This window comes from Narcine bancroftii, chromosome 2 (assembly GCF_036971445.1).
Source record: "Narcine bancroftii isolate sNarBan1 chromosome 2, sNarBan1.hap1, whole genome shotgun sequence".
Taxonomy (NCBI): domain Eukaryota; kingdom Metazoa; phylum Chordata; class Chondrichthyes; order Torpediniformes; family Narcinidae; genus Narcine; species Narcine bancroftii.
Window position 1 is genome coordinate 279,809,497 of NC_091470.1, and position 15,523 is coordinate 279,825,019.

Here is a 15,523-nt window from a genome sequence, read left to right on the forward strand (position 1 = left end):
AGGTGAGTGGAAAGAGAAAGGTTGAGAACCACTGCTTTAAGTTGTCTTGAGGTGAAAATCATTATATTCATCATGTCTCTAGATGGATGGAATCCATACTGTGGTTTAGAAAGCAGAATTTTTGCCACTTGGAGGAGGGGGTTTCAGAGGACCTTGGTGTGAACTTTCCCTGGAGCCTAATAAAAGCCTTGAAGGCTGCATCAAAACCCACTGCTTATGCCTATACATTGAGATGATGTTATATCTGCATGTATTTCCCTGGTAAATGTTCACAACCTTATCTTTTGCAGTTTATATTCATAAATTAATTTTTAGTGTCTAAGCACACTTCTATTTACAATATACTAAATAAATGCTTCTAAATAAAGAGTCTGAAACTAAATCAAACTTTTTGGGAACAAAGCAATAAAAACAGAACTTCAGTTGCAAAAGTAGGCTTTGTTGGTTGATTTGTAACAACTGTTCTGGACGACAATGACAATTCACCTTGCGGATGGACTCAAAGACCATCAATCAAGAATACGTGCAATTGATATAAGCAATTCTTAGTTGGAGACTGGGTAATCACATACAGAAAAAAGCACAATGATCCCTGGAATTAGGTTCACCTCGAGCATGAGATAAAAATTGCTCTCATTTCCTGGTCCCAGCATTTCTTAAGCAACGGCAAGGGAAATTGGATAAAGGAATAAGGAAAAAATTGCCAACTCTTGGGGTGGGGTGACCAGGAAAAGAAATGTGGCCATTCTGAAAAGTCTTCAGTTTTTCCTGGTGTCCCTGAGAAAATTTGGATCGTCTTGCTGGGCGACAAGACTCCTGAGTGCACATTGCTTGAAATTTTTCAGGAAAGACAACGGGCAAGTCTGGAGGAACTGGTTGTGACGAGGACACAGGAAGCTTGCATTGTTTTCTGCAACTCTTATCTTGCATAATTTTGTACTGAATAACTGGTCATGAAAATGTGCACAATAAATTACTTTACTTTAGGTTTAAATGTCAAAATATGTGTGGAAAATTATTTCCACTGGCTGGCTGTTTGCTTTGAGGAGGGAATAAGCGATGCCTTTGCATGCTCACTACAGGAGGCCATTTACATTCGAACCAAAATAAATTAGGTGGTTTGTTACTTGTATTAATTCAGCTTTTATTGTGGAAATTTTATGATGTGATTTATATTTAGGAACACATAAACATGCAGGAATATAAAGTGTCATTAAAGTTCAAAATGCAAACAAGCATAAATGAATTTCCCAGATCACCTCTGTAATAAGGTCATACTGTGTGAATCCAGTCAATCAACTCAAGGAGAAACAATTGGAGTAAAGATAAATTAGAGATGCGAGGGAACACAAGACTCTCTCCCACTCACACAATTAAAATATCCCAATCCTAAATTAGGTGTAACATTATAACTCAGAGAAGATTGCTACAACAAAAGGAAGAATATGTTAATAGGTTGTGTCATGCTGTGAGTTACATAACATTAATGTGTAGCATATAAAAAGGCCAATGGCACCAACAGTATTAATTTTGTCAACCTACACGTTCTCACCCAGCCCAACTAGGTTATCTTTCAGTCCCTTTCTGTCCTGTGGACTTCAAGCCTCATTTTAAAGGCAATTTGCCATACTGTGTCATGTGGCAATGAATTCCATTTTCTAACTATTACTTGGTTAAAGAAATTCATCTTAATTGGATTTGTTAGTAACACATATTTATAGGTCTTGATTCTGGAAAGTTAAAACATTCCCTTTTTATAATCTTATCATCATTCACTCCTCCCATTCATAGATTTCTCAGCTTGTTTAATCTTTCCTGATGATTATAACCTCTGGGTTCTCAGAGAACATTTATTGACAAACTAAAGTCCATTTTACATAGCCACTTTGTTCCGGGGGATATTTGTGGCTTTATTACACTACACATCTTCTTATTTGGCTTGGCTTCGCGGACGAAGATTAATGGAGGGGTAATGTCCACGTCAGCTGCAGGCTCGTTTGTGGCTGATTGATCCGATGCGGGACATGCAGACACGGTTGTAGTGGTTGCAAGGGAAAATTGGTTGGTTGGGGTTGGGTGTTGGGTTTTTCCTCCTTTGTCTTTTGTCAGTGAGGTGGGCTCTGCAGTCTTCTTCAAAGGAGGTTGCTGCCCGCCTAACTGTGAGGTGCCAAGATGCACGGTTTGAGGCCACTGGTGGTGGTCAATGTGGCAGGCACCAAGAGATTTCTTTAGGCAGTCCTTGTACCTCTTCTTTGGTGCACCTCTGTCTCGGTGGCCAGTGGAGAGCTCTACACCTTCTGTATAATTCTGTATAAAAGGCACAGACATGGAATGTTGGGGAGGGGGTCATTCCAGTCCCATCTTTTTCCAGCAGCAGAGATAGTAACAGCACCAAGTCGCCGTCTGTGTAAAAGAGGCAATTCAGCATTCCGGAACCATGATGGGAAAGGATATGTTTGTGTACTGTATTTTTTAGTGTATTTAAAACTTGGACAAAATATGAAAGTAGGAAAATATGAAAAATATTTTTTTAATAATATTACTCTCTCCCAGCGGCCCACTGCCTGCTATGTCCCAGGGGTGTCTCCTGACAGCCCGCCACCAGCCTCCATATTGATCCTACTGCCCTGTACCCAGGTGTCCCTCGTTACCTTGTGCTGTGAGCAAGCTGTGGATTTGTCCTCAGTTTGAACAGTCTGAAGCCCGCTTGCCATTCTTGGCCCCCTCCATTTGGTGAAACAGTCATGGAAGCCTTGCAGTAGTTGGGGTCACCCAGCTGTAAAATGTTAGAGTTGCTGTGGGCCGCTTATGGAGAGGGGTGAGGGCAATCACAAAGTGTGGCTGGGTCCAGCAACGACCCAGCAAGGTATCATTCCCAGTACTTCACTGATTTGACACTAGGTCTGCCAGTCTGAACTGCAATTATACAGCAAAGGTAAAAGGCAGAGTCGATCTGGTTGACAGGGAGTAATTCACTAGGGAATACCTGACTGGCAGGCACTTGGGGTTTAGCCCGTCTTGGATGCCCATACATGCTCCCATAAATGTAGAAGACTGAAATGAGCTGTTGTTCAAATAGTGATGTATCCTCTACTAGACTCACCGTTTCGTTAGGTGGGTGAAGCACTGATGTGTTGCTGGAAGGAGAATGAGAGGTTTAATTCATAAGTACATAATTCAGCCCACCTCACTGACAAAAGACAAAGGAGGAAAAACCCAACCCCCAACCCCAATCAATCAATTTTCCCTTGCAACCGTGCCTGCCTGTCCTGCATCGGACTTGTCAGTCACCAACTTTGATGCAGACGTGGACAAACCCTCCAAAATCTTCGTCCGCGAAGCCAAGCCAAAGAAGAACATAATTCATGGTTTTGACAGGGCAAATGTGTGGAGGCTGTTGGTCTTTTGAAATACTGGCTCCAAATTGCTGACTGCAATCCCTTTCAGGGGAAAGGTCAGTAGCGGAGCGCTATGCTCCACAACCCGGCATGAATATACTGCATGCACCAGGCTAGGGGTGGGCTGAGGACATCATGGTGATGTCCTCAGCCCACGACCCATCCGGGCAGGGGCAGCTGGTGGGGGCCATCAGAGGCAGCCAGTGCAGGCTGTGATAGCCCCACCGGCACTCCTGTATCTCACTGGGCCGCTTTGGCCTTTGGGGCCGCTCATCAGCTTAATACATGGCAGAGCAATGGTCATCTTTCCTACCCTTAATCCCCCATGCAGCTGGAACTGTTCTGGGAAATGCATGGGGCATTATGGGTAGGGAAGACGGCCATTGCTCTGTTGCGTATTTATGATGGGTGGCACAGCCTATAGTACCTCTGGACGATGCACTGAGGCGCCGCTCTGCATAAAAGCAGCATTGAAGCAGGTAAGTTTAAAATTTTTATCCGCCTCTGCAGCTGGCCTTGAAGTGGAGGCATATCTGAAGAGGGAGGAGGTTAGTGTTAGGGAGTGGCGTTGTGATGAAAGATCATCCCCCACACTGATCCCACTGCCTTGTTCCCAGCTGTCCCCAGGTACCTTGTGCTGTGAACAAGTGGTCTGTGGGCTTATCCTCAGTTAGAACAGTCTGAAACCCTAACCCTCATTGCCCCTGACAGCCCACCAACAACCCCAACAATAGATAGTAGTGATTCGTAAGGGATTACTTAAGGTGGCATGTGAGTGGAGAGAAAAAGTTTGAAATCCACTGTTACAAATCAATACTTGAAGTAGATTTTCCCACACTCTTTTATGAACTGTGTGCGTTTTATTCCTGCTACGATTTCCCCATGTTCTTCTATTAATTGTTGTGTCAATAAAAGTCATGTTTGATTGCAAACCCTTGTGTCCAGACTTGTCTCTCTCGAACCTGATACTTTCTCAACCCTCCAATAACCAGTGCGGGGGCTGATAGCGGCGATGCTCGTGGGCCACGCAGCGACGATGATCACTGTCGGGGTTACTCACCATCATCACCCTAATTTCAAATTTGCATACAAGACTGGGGGATTATTTTTGAGCCATTTTGTTAGGGAAAAAAGTGGGTCTATACTGTCAAATACAGTATGTTATACGTGACGCTAGACGCCGACACTGTTGTGTCACATGGCCTACCTCTTTTGTTCCTGGAATGCTGGCTTGCTGTGTAAAATGACACACTGACCTGCATTATGCCGGCTTTGTTTGGTTCAGTGTAAATGACCAAAGCTGGCTTAATGATGGGTCTTCTTTATGGCAATATTGCAGGATTTCTGTGTAAAAAGTATATAATGTGCTCAAGTACTAAAGGTGATTTGTTATTTGTTTGTAAGCATTAAAATCTATATCTGCTTCTGTGCATACAGAGAAAATATATTGAAAGCTGTGTTGAGAGCATTGGCAATTAGTTAGTATGGAGGCTGTAAAAACTCAGAAATGCTCTAAGACGCAGAGGGTTGGTATTAAAATAAAATACCCTTTATGTACCTACTACTGCTTTAATGCTTTATGGGTTTTCACATTCAATATTTAAATTTATTTTTTTATTAAATTTGATTTAAAGCACAATAGAAACTGATACTGCCCATTGAGACGTACTGCCCAATTACACCCAATTAACCTACTATCCCATATATTTTGGAAGATGGGAGGAAACCGGAGAACCCAGGGAAAACCTATGCACACCGTTACAACACTCCTTACAGATAGTGTCATGATCGTAAGCAAAAGATTTAATGCAGAATTGGCTTATACTTTGCAATTCTCTCTGTGAAAATTCTATCCCTATAACAATGTTATTTTGAAATTGAGCTTTACCTTTTATATATTATGCCATGAATGTTCTAATACTAGATTCCACGCACAAGTTCTTGAAATTCGTCAAACACTTGTTGGAAAAGGCAACATGGTGGCTTACACCTGGAAACACACATTAAAGAGATCTGTTTGGTTCCTCACATAATTTGGTACACAAGGAAATTCTTGACTGTGCAAGAATGACAATCTCATCAACCCTTAGAAACATATTGTCCTGGTAACAAAATAACAGTGCTATGTGTTAAAACTGCAGTGAAAGAGAAAGATGGAGATAAAAATCCTGTGGCAGACACGGGGATCTGGTGTGTGCCAAGTAGCTGTCAGGAGACATGGCAGGAGTTGCATCCTGTATCCCCAAGTCTCTCTGTTCTACAACACTCTGCAGAGCCCTTCCATTCACTGTGCAAGCCCTACCTGGTTTTCTTCACTACCTTATGCACCTGAATTGTCACTTTCATGGAACCATACATCTGTACCCCTCTCTCTTTTCTTTATTCTACAATACTCTCCAGGGCTCCACCATTGATTGTGTAAATCCGACCCTGTTTTGACTTGGCAAATTGCAACACACAGTGTTAAATTTCATTTGTCACTCTTTGACCCACCTTCCCACCTGATTTAAATAGTTGTCAATTTAGATATCCTTCCCCACTATCCATTAAACCACTATCCATTAAACCACCAATTTTGGTGTCATCTGCAAATTTACTCCGTGTTAACTGTATTGCTATCCAAATAATTAATATGGTTTACAAACAGCAGTGGACCCAGCATCGACCCCTGTGGCACACAACTAGCCACAGGCTTCCAATCAGACAAGCAACCTTCCATTATTAACCTCTAATTCCTTCCATTTTGAATCCATTTGGCCAATTAACCTTTGAATTAACCTTCCAGACTAAATTTGCCATGCAGGAACTTTTCAAACCCTAACCCTCAAGTCCATACATACCAGTGTTCCCTCTAATTTTTAGTAGTCAATGTGTGCAAAAATCTTATGTTGTGCTTTTTTACCCCATGACAAAAGTATGTGTGCTCCAAATGTGAATTAGTGATGTGCAAATGTGATATTTGAAAAATCAACCAACTCGTTAATAGAAACAGTTAGCTAAGAGATTATTTTCAATAAGGATAATTATCAATTACTACATTATTTTAGGTAACTAACCTTTTGTGCGCTGGTTGCAAAACGTGTCCGCACACATGGGCACACAGCTGAGAGGGAACAGCGCATACAACATCCACTGTTCTGCCCTCCTTAATCCTCTTTAAAAAACCCAGATTCATTAGGTATAATCACCAACCTTTAATTAGTCCCGGCCTGTCTAAATCTGGGCAGAGGATAGGTACCTCAGAATCCCCTCCAGCAACTTTCTCACTACTGATGTCAGGGTTATTGTTTCCTAAAAATGCTTTTACACATTTTAAAATTATATGCCCCTTGCCATGCTTTTGTTTGGCATATATGTTGCCATCTTCTTTGTTATACTGCAGTGTCCTCAGTTTCCACAGTAGACCAGTGTGTTTCTGCAGAACAAGGTAAAATCAATTCTAATCTCACCCAAGGCTGAACAACAGTCCATCTATTCAGTCAGACTGCAGACTGCAGTTAAATTCTCTTGGTGGAAAGCCAGCAATAAAGTTTAACCATTGGAAAGAAGAGTCTAAATCATATGCATAAACAGTGGGGCAAGGTTAGCACATTCAAATTTCAACTGAATATGAGGTATAAACATGATAATATTGCTTCAAATAAGCAAATTTATTGCAACAGTAGTTTTGAAAGAAACATTGTTACTGCTTGAAGCAAAGAGCAGAACAATTTTAACCTCCATCTCTTAAGCCCCTTTCACACATGACAGTGATCCTAGGAATCGAATGCCAATCAGCCTTTAAAGTGGCAAGTGTTAAAGCAAAATCTGCAGACACCAGTGTTGAGATCAGGCAAGTGTGAAATGGGCAATTGCATTGCACGCACTTCCTATTAAAGGTAGATCAGACCGAACGCCGGGAATAAACCCTTGCAAGTGTGAAAGCGTTCAGTGTTCCAGTTGGAAGTGGTCAAGAGTGAAAGGCCAAACCCCCTATTCCTATCCCGGGACACAGAACGGCCTATTTAGTGGGATGCAAGTGTGAAAGGGGCTTTAGAATTCATGGAGCACGAGTTTCAAAATTTGATGTGGTTCACTTTGAATCATTGAAATAGAGCTGAAATTATTTAAATTTCTAGTCATTAGATTGCTCGTATTTAATGAGGAAATATCATTTCAACATTAATGCTAAAAAGTTAATGAAAATTTTTAATTCAAAATGAAATCACTTTAAAACTCCACACTTAATAATTATCATCCTTTGTTATTTCCATTCGATGCATTCCTTTTAAATATATATTTACAAGGATATTGGCCCCCAAGATCTGTGATAAGGAGTAACAATGATGTTTACAAGCATTCGCCGTCAAAATGAAGGAAATGCAGTTGGACAAATTCAGTGATTCCCTGCTCCTGTTTCTAGATCCTCCAATGAATCTACAAAAATTACTCATCAAATGAGAATTTAAGATATTGACAATCTTTGCTGGAAAGAGAACATGAAATATTGTGCTTTATTGAGTGAGATATAATTGGGATTTTTAACTGGTACATTAAGCCTTAATCTCTGGTCCCAAAATCTTATTTAGCTGGATTCTCATAATTATTTCAATTGTGTTTAAATATATTTTCTGGATTATCCCTATTGCCCTTCTTCCACAGAGGAACAACACTGCCTACCTTGAAGTACTCTGGGACCTCACCTATGACTTGCACTCCAAGATCCCCAGCTACAGGCAAGGTCCCAGAGGAGAGGAGAGTAGCCAAATTGTTCCTTTTTTCAGGAACAGAGATAGAACTAAGCCAGTAATAGAATGGTGAGCCTCAGAGAGCTTAATAGAGCAGATTCTTCAGATTTGCTCACACTTAGAAAAGAATACACCAGTTAGGGATAGTGAGCATAGCATTGTGTGGGACAGATCATATCCCATGAATTTGATTGACTTTTTTTTGAGGAGATAACAAAGTTGATTAATAAAAGTGGATGTTGTCTACATGGACTTGATAAGATCCCTCATGGTAGGCTTATCCAAAAACTAAGATGTATGAGTCCCATAAAGACTGGGTAGATTAGATTCAAAATTGGCTTGGCTATAGAACACAGAGGCTAGTGGTGGAAGGGTGTTTCTGTGATGGGAGGTCTATGACCATTAGTGCTGCGACATCCTGCTTGTGATATGCATAAAATGATTTGAACAAAAATGTAGATGGGCTAATTAGTAAGTTTGTAGATGACTCAAAAATCAATGGAGTTGTACATAGTGAAGGTGGTTGTCAAAAGATGCAGCAGTATATAGATCAGTTGGAGATACAATTGATGGAGAAATAGCAGGTGGAGTTTAATCTGAACAGTGGGAGCCATAGCACATTGCAAGGGGAAATTATACATTTGGGACAATTGAATTCTAGGAGGATTTTGGGTTGCAAGCCCATAGCTCTTGTAAAGAAGGTGTACCTTATTATTGGAGGCATTGAGTATCAAGTCAGGAAGTTATGAAGCAACTGAGTAAATCTTTGGTTAGCCTACATTTGAAGTATTGTGTGCAGTTCTGTTTGCCGCTGGCTACAAGAAAGATGTGGAGGCTTTGGAGAGGGTGCAGAAGAGGTTCATCAGGATATTGCCTGGATTAGAAAGTATTAGCTACATTGAGAGGTTAGACAAATTTGAATGGTTTTCTCTGAAGTGATGGAGGTTGAGGGGAAGCTAAAATTATGAGCAGAATAGATATTAGTCTTCTTCCCAGGGCATTTATGAATAATGCTAGAGGATTTAGCTTTAAGAGAAGGGAAGTAAACTTAAAGGAAATGCCCAAGCCAAGTTTTACCCCTACACAGGAAGTAGAATGGACCTGCAATGTGGAGCCTAGAGCAGGGAGGGGGTGGTGGAAGCAGACACAACAATATCTTTGAATAGGCATTTAGAGATTCAAATGAACTTGCAGGGAATGGAGGGATAAGGTGTGGGCAAAAGAGATTAGTTTAATTTGGCATTGTGGTTGGCATGGACGTCATGGGCAGAAGGGCCTGTTCCTGTGCTGCACTGTTTTATGTTAAACAACTTGCTCCAGATTATTCCCAACACAAGAACTGCCTTTCCATTGACTTCATTAATTAAGTCTTTTCATTTTAATTGTCTCAATAAATTTTAATACATCTGTGACTGAATGATTATTCAATTCATTCATTCTACAAACCTCAACAATTTAGAATCTAAGGGACTCAATAAATCAGACAGCATGAATGGAGAGAAAAGGTCAGTAAAGGTTTCAGTTCTGGACCCCTTGTTGAGACTGAAGTGGGGAGGGTAAAAATCAGGACCCCTTGTTGAGACTGAAGTGGGGAGGGTAAACATCTAGGCTACAGAGATAAAATATTAGGCATGATTTTATTGACTGGTACAGTAGCATTGGCTGATGTTGTGGTGTTTACAAGTAATCTTTAGCCTTCCCTTTCTATTTCTTGTGCTATTAGGCTCCCTCAGATATCTCACGTGAAAGTGATTCCGTTCGACAGTGTGGCATCTGTACATCAAAGTGAACTGCTTTCACTTGCCTCTGAATTCCTATATTCTCCGCCAAATGGAATACTTGTTTCGGCAGTTTAAAAAAAAATATTTTTCATCGCACATTTCTTCGATATCTACAGCAACTAATTACAAACATGTGATGTTTTCCATCCCTCCCTCTCTCACCCCTCCATAAAGAAAAACTCCTGGAAGGAAAAATTTAAACCAACCACCAGTTCAGCCCTGTATGATTGGACCACCCATAACATTTTAAAAAATGCAGCATCGGTGCTTCCAATGGATATCTGGAGAAGCAGTGGAGCCACTCCCTTTTATTATTTTTTAAATTAATCCACCTCTTGGTATTTTCATCAGGGTGCAGCTATAATTGCGCTCCCATGTGTGTCAAATATATTTTGACGAAGGTACTATGTCAGTTTTAAGATTATACCTGATTTTTTTTCCATGGGAATATAGCTATGCATCTCTGTAGTCCATTGACTGATAAGGATAGGGAAGTCAGACTTCCAGGTTATTGCTATACTTGGATTTATTTTCAAAGCAAATTGAACATGACAGCAGACTGTCAAAATTAGTGAACTTTTTCACTGGATGAATTGTCTCTTCACCCACTGTGATGGTAGATTCAATACAAAAAATTCCTAGAGCTAAAAGGTCAGTTACCTGTTGTAAATCTACCTTCACACGTAATCACAAAGTAAATAACTATTATCCCACCACATATCATGATCACTTAGGGGAACAACTATTGTACATACATCAAGGGGTTTTCCTCGACACTGTTGAAAGTTCATCTTGTTTAACAATTGAAAAGCATCTCATCTTCTCAGGCGCTCTGCAGAAAATTGATGGAATCATTATAATTGACAATATTTATCTGTGCATATTCTTATTCAATTGCTGCCAGGAGAATAAAGAATTTCCATTTATACAGTGACGACTGGCGATAGAAATATTGTGATTGGATCAGAACTAACCATTTCACAAGGTGCCCTCTAATGCCACCTTTTCTGAGAAAAATCTAAAATGCCATCAAATAATGTTAATATAATTAAAAATGGAATAGTGAATTGATTAAAAATACTCAGCTTTTAACGTAATTTAAAATGTCCAATTGCCAGTCAAAGTATTTGTCCACCCTTAAAGTATAGCAATTTTTTAATGAGAGCAATTTTAACAAATGGTAATGTAAATAAAATGAAAACAAAAATCAGCCTCGAGCTAACCATAGAACCATTTTTGTCTTTAATGCTAGTTTTCTCGATTTAATTTCAAATCTTTATGTAGCATATTTAAAAAAATTGTGCAATTTATCAAAAGAAAACTTTCCCATATACAATTTTATTATTTTGGATTTACTTTTCTCCTTCAAGTATCTTTTGTGTCTTTTTTCCCTGTAACGATGCAAACAATTAAATAATTTTTTTTAAAAAGTATCTTTTGTGTTTGGTTTGTCATGGAGATAATTACCTTTTTTATTTAAAAACCAAAAGGATGACGCAGTAAAACCCCTGGTATCCAGCAAGTGAGTTTCCAGTTGTTTGAGACTGCGTATTGCGTGAATGGAGAACTAACGGCAAGGCACACCAATTTTAAACATTTGTTTATTTTGCTCATTTATTTTCTGCGATTTTTTGGGTCACTTGCTTGAGGTTACTGGTTGCATGAATTCCAGATAACAAGTATTTTACTCTATCTGTGTTTGGCTTTCACCTTGTTCAAAATCATAAATCAGTGCTTACTTTAAAATTGTACTTGTAAAGAATGTGGAATAACGAACTTGTGCCTCTGTTCCCAACCCCCAACTCTATTATCAGTGAACTGGCAGGTTGCTATAGCCAATAGTGATCAACCACTTGGAACTCCACCCAATAAGTAAGTGCACAGGATTGTGGAAGATAGGTGACATCCATTCTGTTATCATGTTGCAATGATAGTAAAATGAATCTGCAGTAGTTCTACAAAGCTGTCAGATTTCAGATTTTTTTGTCAGAGTATATACATCACATACAACTCAGATTTCTTTTTCCTGCAGGCGTGACAGAATTACCAGGTAGTGCAAACAAAAACTTCACAGCGTAAACATGTAAACAAATAAAATTGTAAACAGATAAAAATGTAAACAAACTGACTGTGCAATACAGTGAGAACAAAAGAAAACCAACAAAGTTTGTGAGTCCTTAAATGAGTCTTTGATTCACTTTGTCATTGAGGAGTCTGGTGGTGGAGGAGTAGCAACTGTTCTTGAACCTGGTGGTGCAAATCTTGTGTCACCTATACCTCTTTCCTGATGGCAGCTGCGAGAACAGTGTGTGCTGGTTGGTGTGGGTCTTTGATAATTGCTTCTGCCCTCTGACAGCAGTGTCTCCTGTAAATGTACTCAATAGCGGGAAGGGTTTTGCCTGTGATGTCCTGGGCTTTACGCTCATGGGTATTGATGTTCCCATTATCAGGCTGTTATGCAGCCAGTCAGCATACTTTCCATTACACCTCTGTAGAAATTTGCCAGGGTTTCTGGCGTCACACCAAACCTACACAAACTACTGAGGAAGTAAACACTGATGTGCTTTCTTCAAGATGCCATTGGTGTGTTGGGTTCCGGAAAGATCCTCTGAGATAGTGACTCCCAAGAACCTAAATTTTCTCTCTCTCCACCTCTGATCCCCTAATGATGACTGGAATGTATGCCTCTGGCTTTCCTTTCCTGAAGTCAACAAGCAGCTCCTTAGTTTTGGTAACATTGAGTGCAAGGTTGTTGTTGGTGCACCATTCAGCCAAGTTTTCAATCTCCCTCCTGTATGCTGACTCATCCCCTTCCTTTATACAACCCACTACCATGGCATCGTCAGCAAATTTGTAGATGTTATTGTCATACTGAGGTACATAGTCATTGGTGTGACATGAGTAGAATACAGCCCTGTGGTGCTCCAGTACTGATGGAGTTTGTGGAGAAGTTTTTACCTATTTTCACTGATTGTGGTCTGGAGGTGAGAAAATCCTCCAGATCTTGTAGTTTGCTGATCAGTTCTGAGGGGATCATTGTGCTAAATACTGAACTGTAGTCGATAAGGAGCATCCTGATGTATGCATCTTTACTGTCCAGGTGTTCCAGGGCTTTGTGTAGAGCCAGTGAGATGGCATCTGCCATATACCCATTTCCATGCTAGGCAAACTGGAATGGATCCATGTCACTGCTCAGACAGGAACATATGCTTTACCATCAATGTTGATGTTACAGCTACTGGTCACTGCACTTTTCTTGGGCTCCGGTATGATTGATACCTCCACCACACCCAACATGAGTGAGATATTGAAGATATCCGTGAAATCCTTGGTAAGTTGATCAGCGCAGAATTTTAATACTCAGCCGGGTATTCCATCCAGGCCAGATGCTTTCCTCAGATTCACTCTCCTGAAGGCAGCACGCATGTCATCCTCAGATATGGACAGAATGAGATCGTCAGGGATGTGGGGGTGCAGAGGGGTTATGAAGTCTTATCCAGGTTTTTATTGTCATCTTAATCCTACCTTACATGGAACAAAAAAAAATAGGCTCAACTCTCTTTAAATACTCAGTGGGTTAGCCTTTAACTACGACCATGTGGAACCTAGAGAAATAGTTTGTTTCAGAAATAGGAAGACTTGAACATATGGCAGCTAAATGGCATTTTGTACTGTGAAGACAGCTGTTTTTTTTACTTAAATGACTAGGAAGCTGTTAGTCTGTTCTTAATGATGCAAGCATCATGCAAGCATAATTGGGAATACAATCCTGCAAAGATTATCCACCATAATTTATCGCACCAGTTAAATGAGCTTTTAAAAATTATCGTTAGCAAAGTCTTTAATTAGAAATTATTGATACACATTTTGAGTGTTTTTCTTAAATTTAAAGAATTTTCTCCCCTCTTAGGTCAATCCAATCTCCTGCCCAATTTCAAAGAAGGAAGTGCAGGACACCTGCTCCTAGATCACCAGGAATCTAGATTTATAAGTTATCACAAGGACTTCTGAGACAATGGTCAAAAATGTAGATTTCTTGTTCTGCTGTGAAAAAAATGTGATTTTATATGAGGACTCTCATGGAAAGCCAGTGAAGTACACACTTTTTTGAAGATCATACAAACATTTGAACATTAGATCTATATCTGAAAGGCTTGAATAAATTTCCTATTTAGGAAGTTGAAATTCCAAAAATAATTTCTGAATAAGGATTGCATGTGTAAATGGAACATGCAGCGAGGAAATGGGTGTTACATGCAGGTACAGTAAAGCAAAGGAATCTGGACATGAAATGAAATACTGGCTTTTAAAAAAATTAATAAAGGACAATAGGAATATTTTCTTGTGAACGCTAAAGTGGGATCAATCATGTATTTTGTAGTTTTGACCTTTTTGAACAAAGTCACCAAGAGTAGTGGAAAACTAGAAGAATGGGAAAACTTTAAAAAGCAACAAAGAACCACAAAGCGAACAAAAAGGGAAGGTAGATTATGAAAAAAGATTGGCACAAAACATAAAAATGGACATAAAAGTTTTTATAATTACTGGATATAAAGTGGAAAAGGGTGACTAAAGTGAACATACATTCCTTGGAGGACAAGAAAGGGAAATTGGTATTGGGTAATGAGGAAATGGCACAAGTTTTAAATGGCTATTTTGTGTCGGTCTTCATGCTCCACTGGCCACCGTGACAGAGGTGCACCAAAGAAAAGGTACAAGGACTACCTAAAGAAATCTCTTGGTGCCTGCCACATTGACCACCGCCAGTGGGCTGATAACGCCTCAAACCGTGCATCTTGGCGCCTCACAGTTTGGCGGGCAGCAACCTCCTTTGAAGAAGACCGCAGAGCCCACCTCACTGACAAAAGGCAAAGGAGGAAAAACCCAACACCCAACCCCAACCAACAAATTTTCCCTTGCAACCGCTGCAATCGTGTCTGCCTGTCCCACATCAGACTTGTCAGCCACAAACGAGCCTGCAGCTGACGTGGACTTTTTACCCCCTCCATAAATCTTCGTCCGCGAAGCCAAGCCAAAGAAAATGGTGGAGGACACGTCTACCAAGTCAAAGGCAGAGGTTATGCATGCCATGGGAAGTGAGTTCCTGGATATAATAGTGGTCACGAAATAAGTTGTGCTGAACAAACTTGGGGGCCTAAAGATAGATAGCCCCCTGGTCCTGACAGAATGCATCCCAGGGTACTGAAATAAATGGCATTAGTTATAGTTGACACTTTGGAGATAATTTATCAACGTTCTCTGGTGCCTGGGCAGGTCCCAGTGGATTGGAAGATGGCGAATGTCATGTCACTTTTCAAAATAGGATGTAGAAAAATGGCAGGTAACTATAGGCCAGTTAGTTTTACATTTGTCGTTGGGAAAAAGTTTGAAGTCATCATTAAAAAATAAATAAGGAGGCATCTGGAATGTACATCAGGCAGATGAGCATGGATTCAGCAGAAGCAGGTCTTGTTTGACAAACTTACTGGACTTTTTTGAGGATACTTCGAGTGCAGTAGATACAGTGGTGGGGAATAGGATGTTATTTACTTGGATTTCCAGAAAGTGTTCAGTAAGGTGCCACATAAAAGGCCTTACACCATAAGGATGCACAGAG

The 15,523-nt window shown here is 40.2% G+C and overlaps 2 long non-coding RNA genes across 2 annotated transcripts in view; one reads left to right on the plus strand and one right to left on the minus strand.

Annotated features, from left to right (window-relative positions):
* The window catches only part of LOC138755325 (uncharacterized), a 67,444-nt gene that overhangs the window by 22,560 nt on the left and 29,361 nt on the right, over positions 1-15,523 (plus strand). The window lies entirely within an intron of this gene.
* LOC138755326 (uncharacterized) lies at positions 419-14,762 on the minus strand. The gene is made up of 4 exons (XR_011352197.1): positions 10,662-14,762; positions 5,287-5,388; positions 3,104-3,137; positions 419-2,403 (listed from the first exon to the last, which is right to left on the minus strand). It is a non-coding gene; the product is annotated as an uncharacterized lncRNA (long non-coding RNA).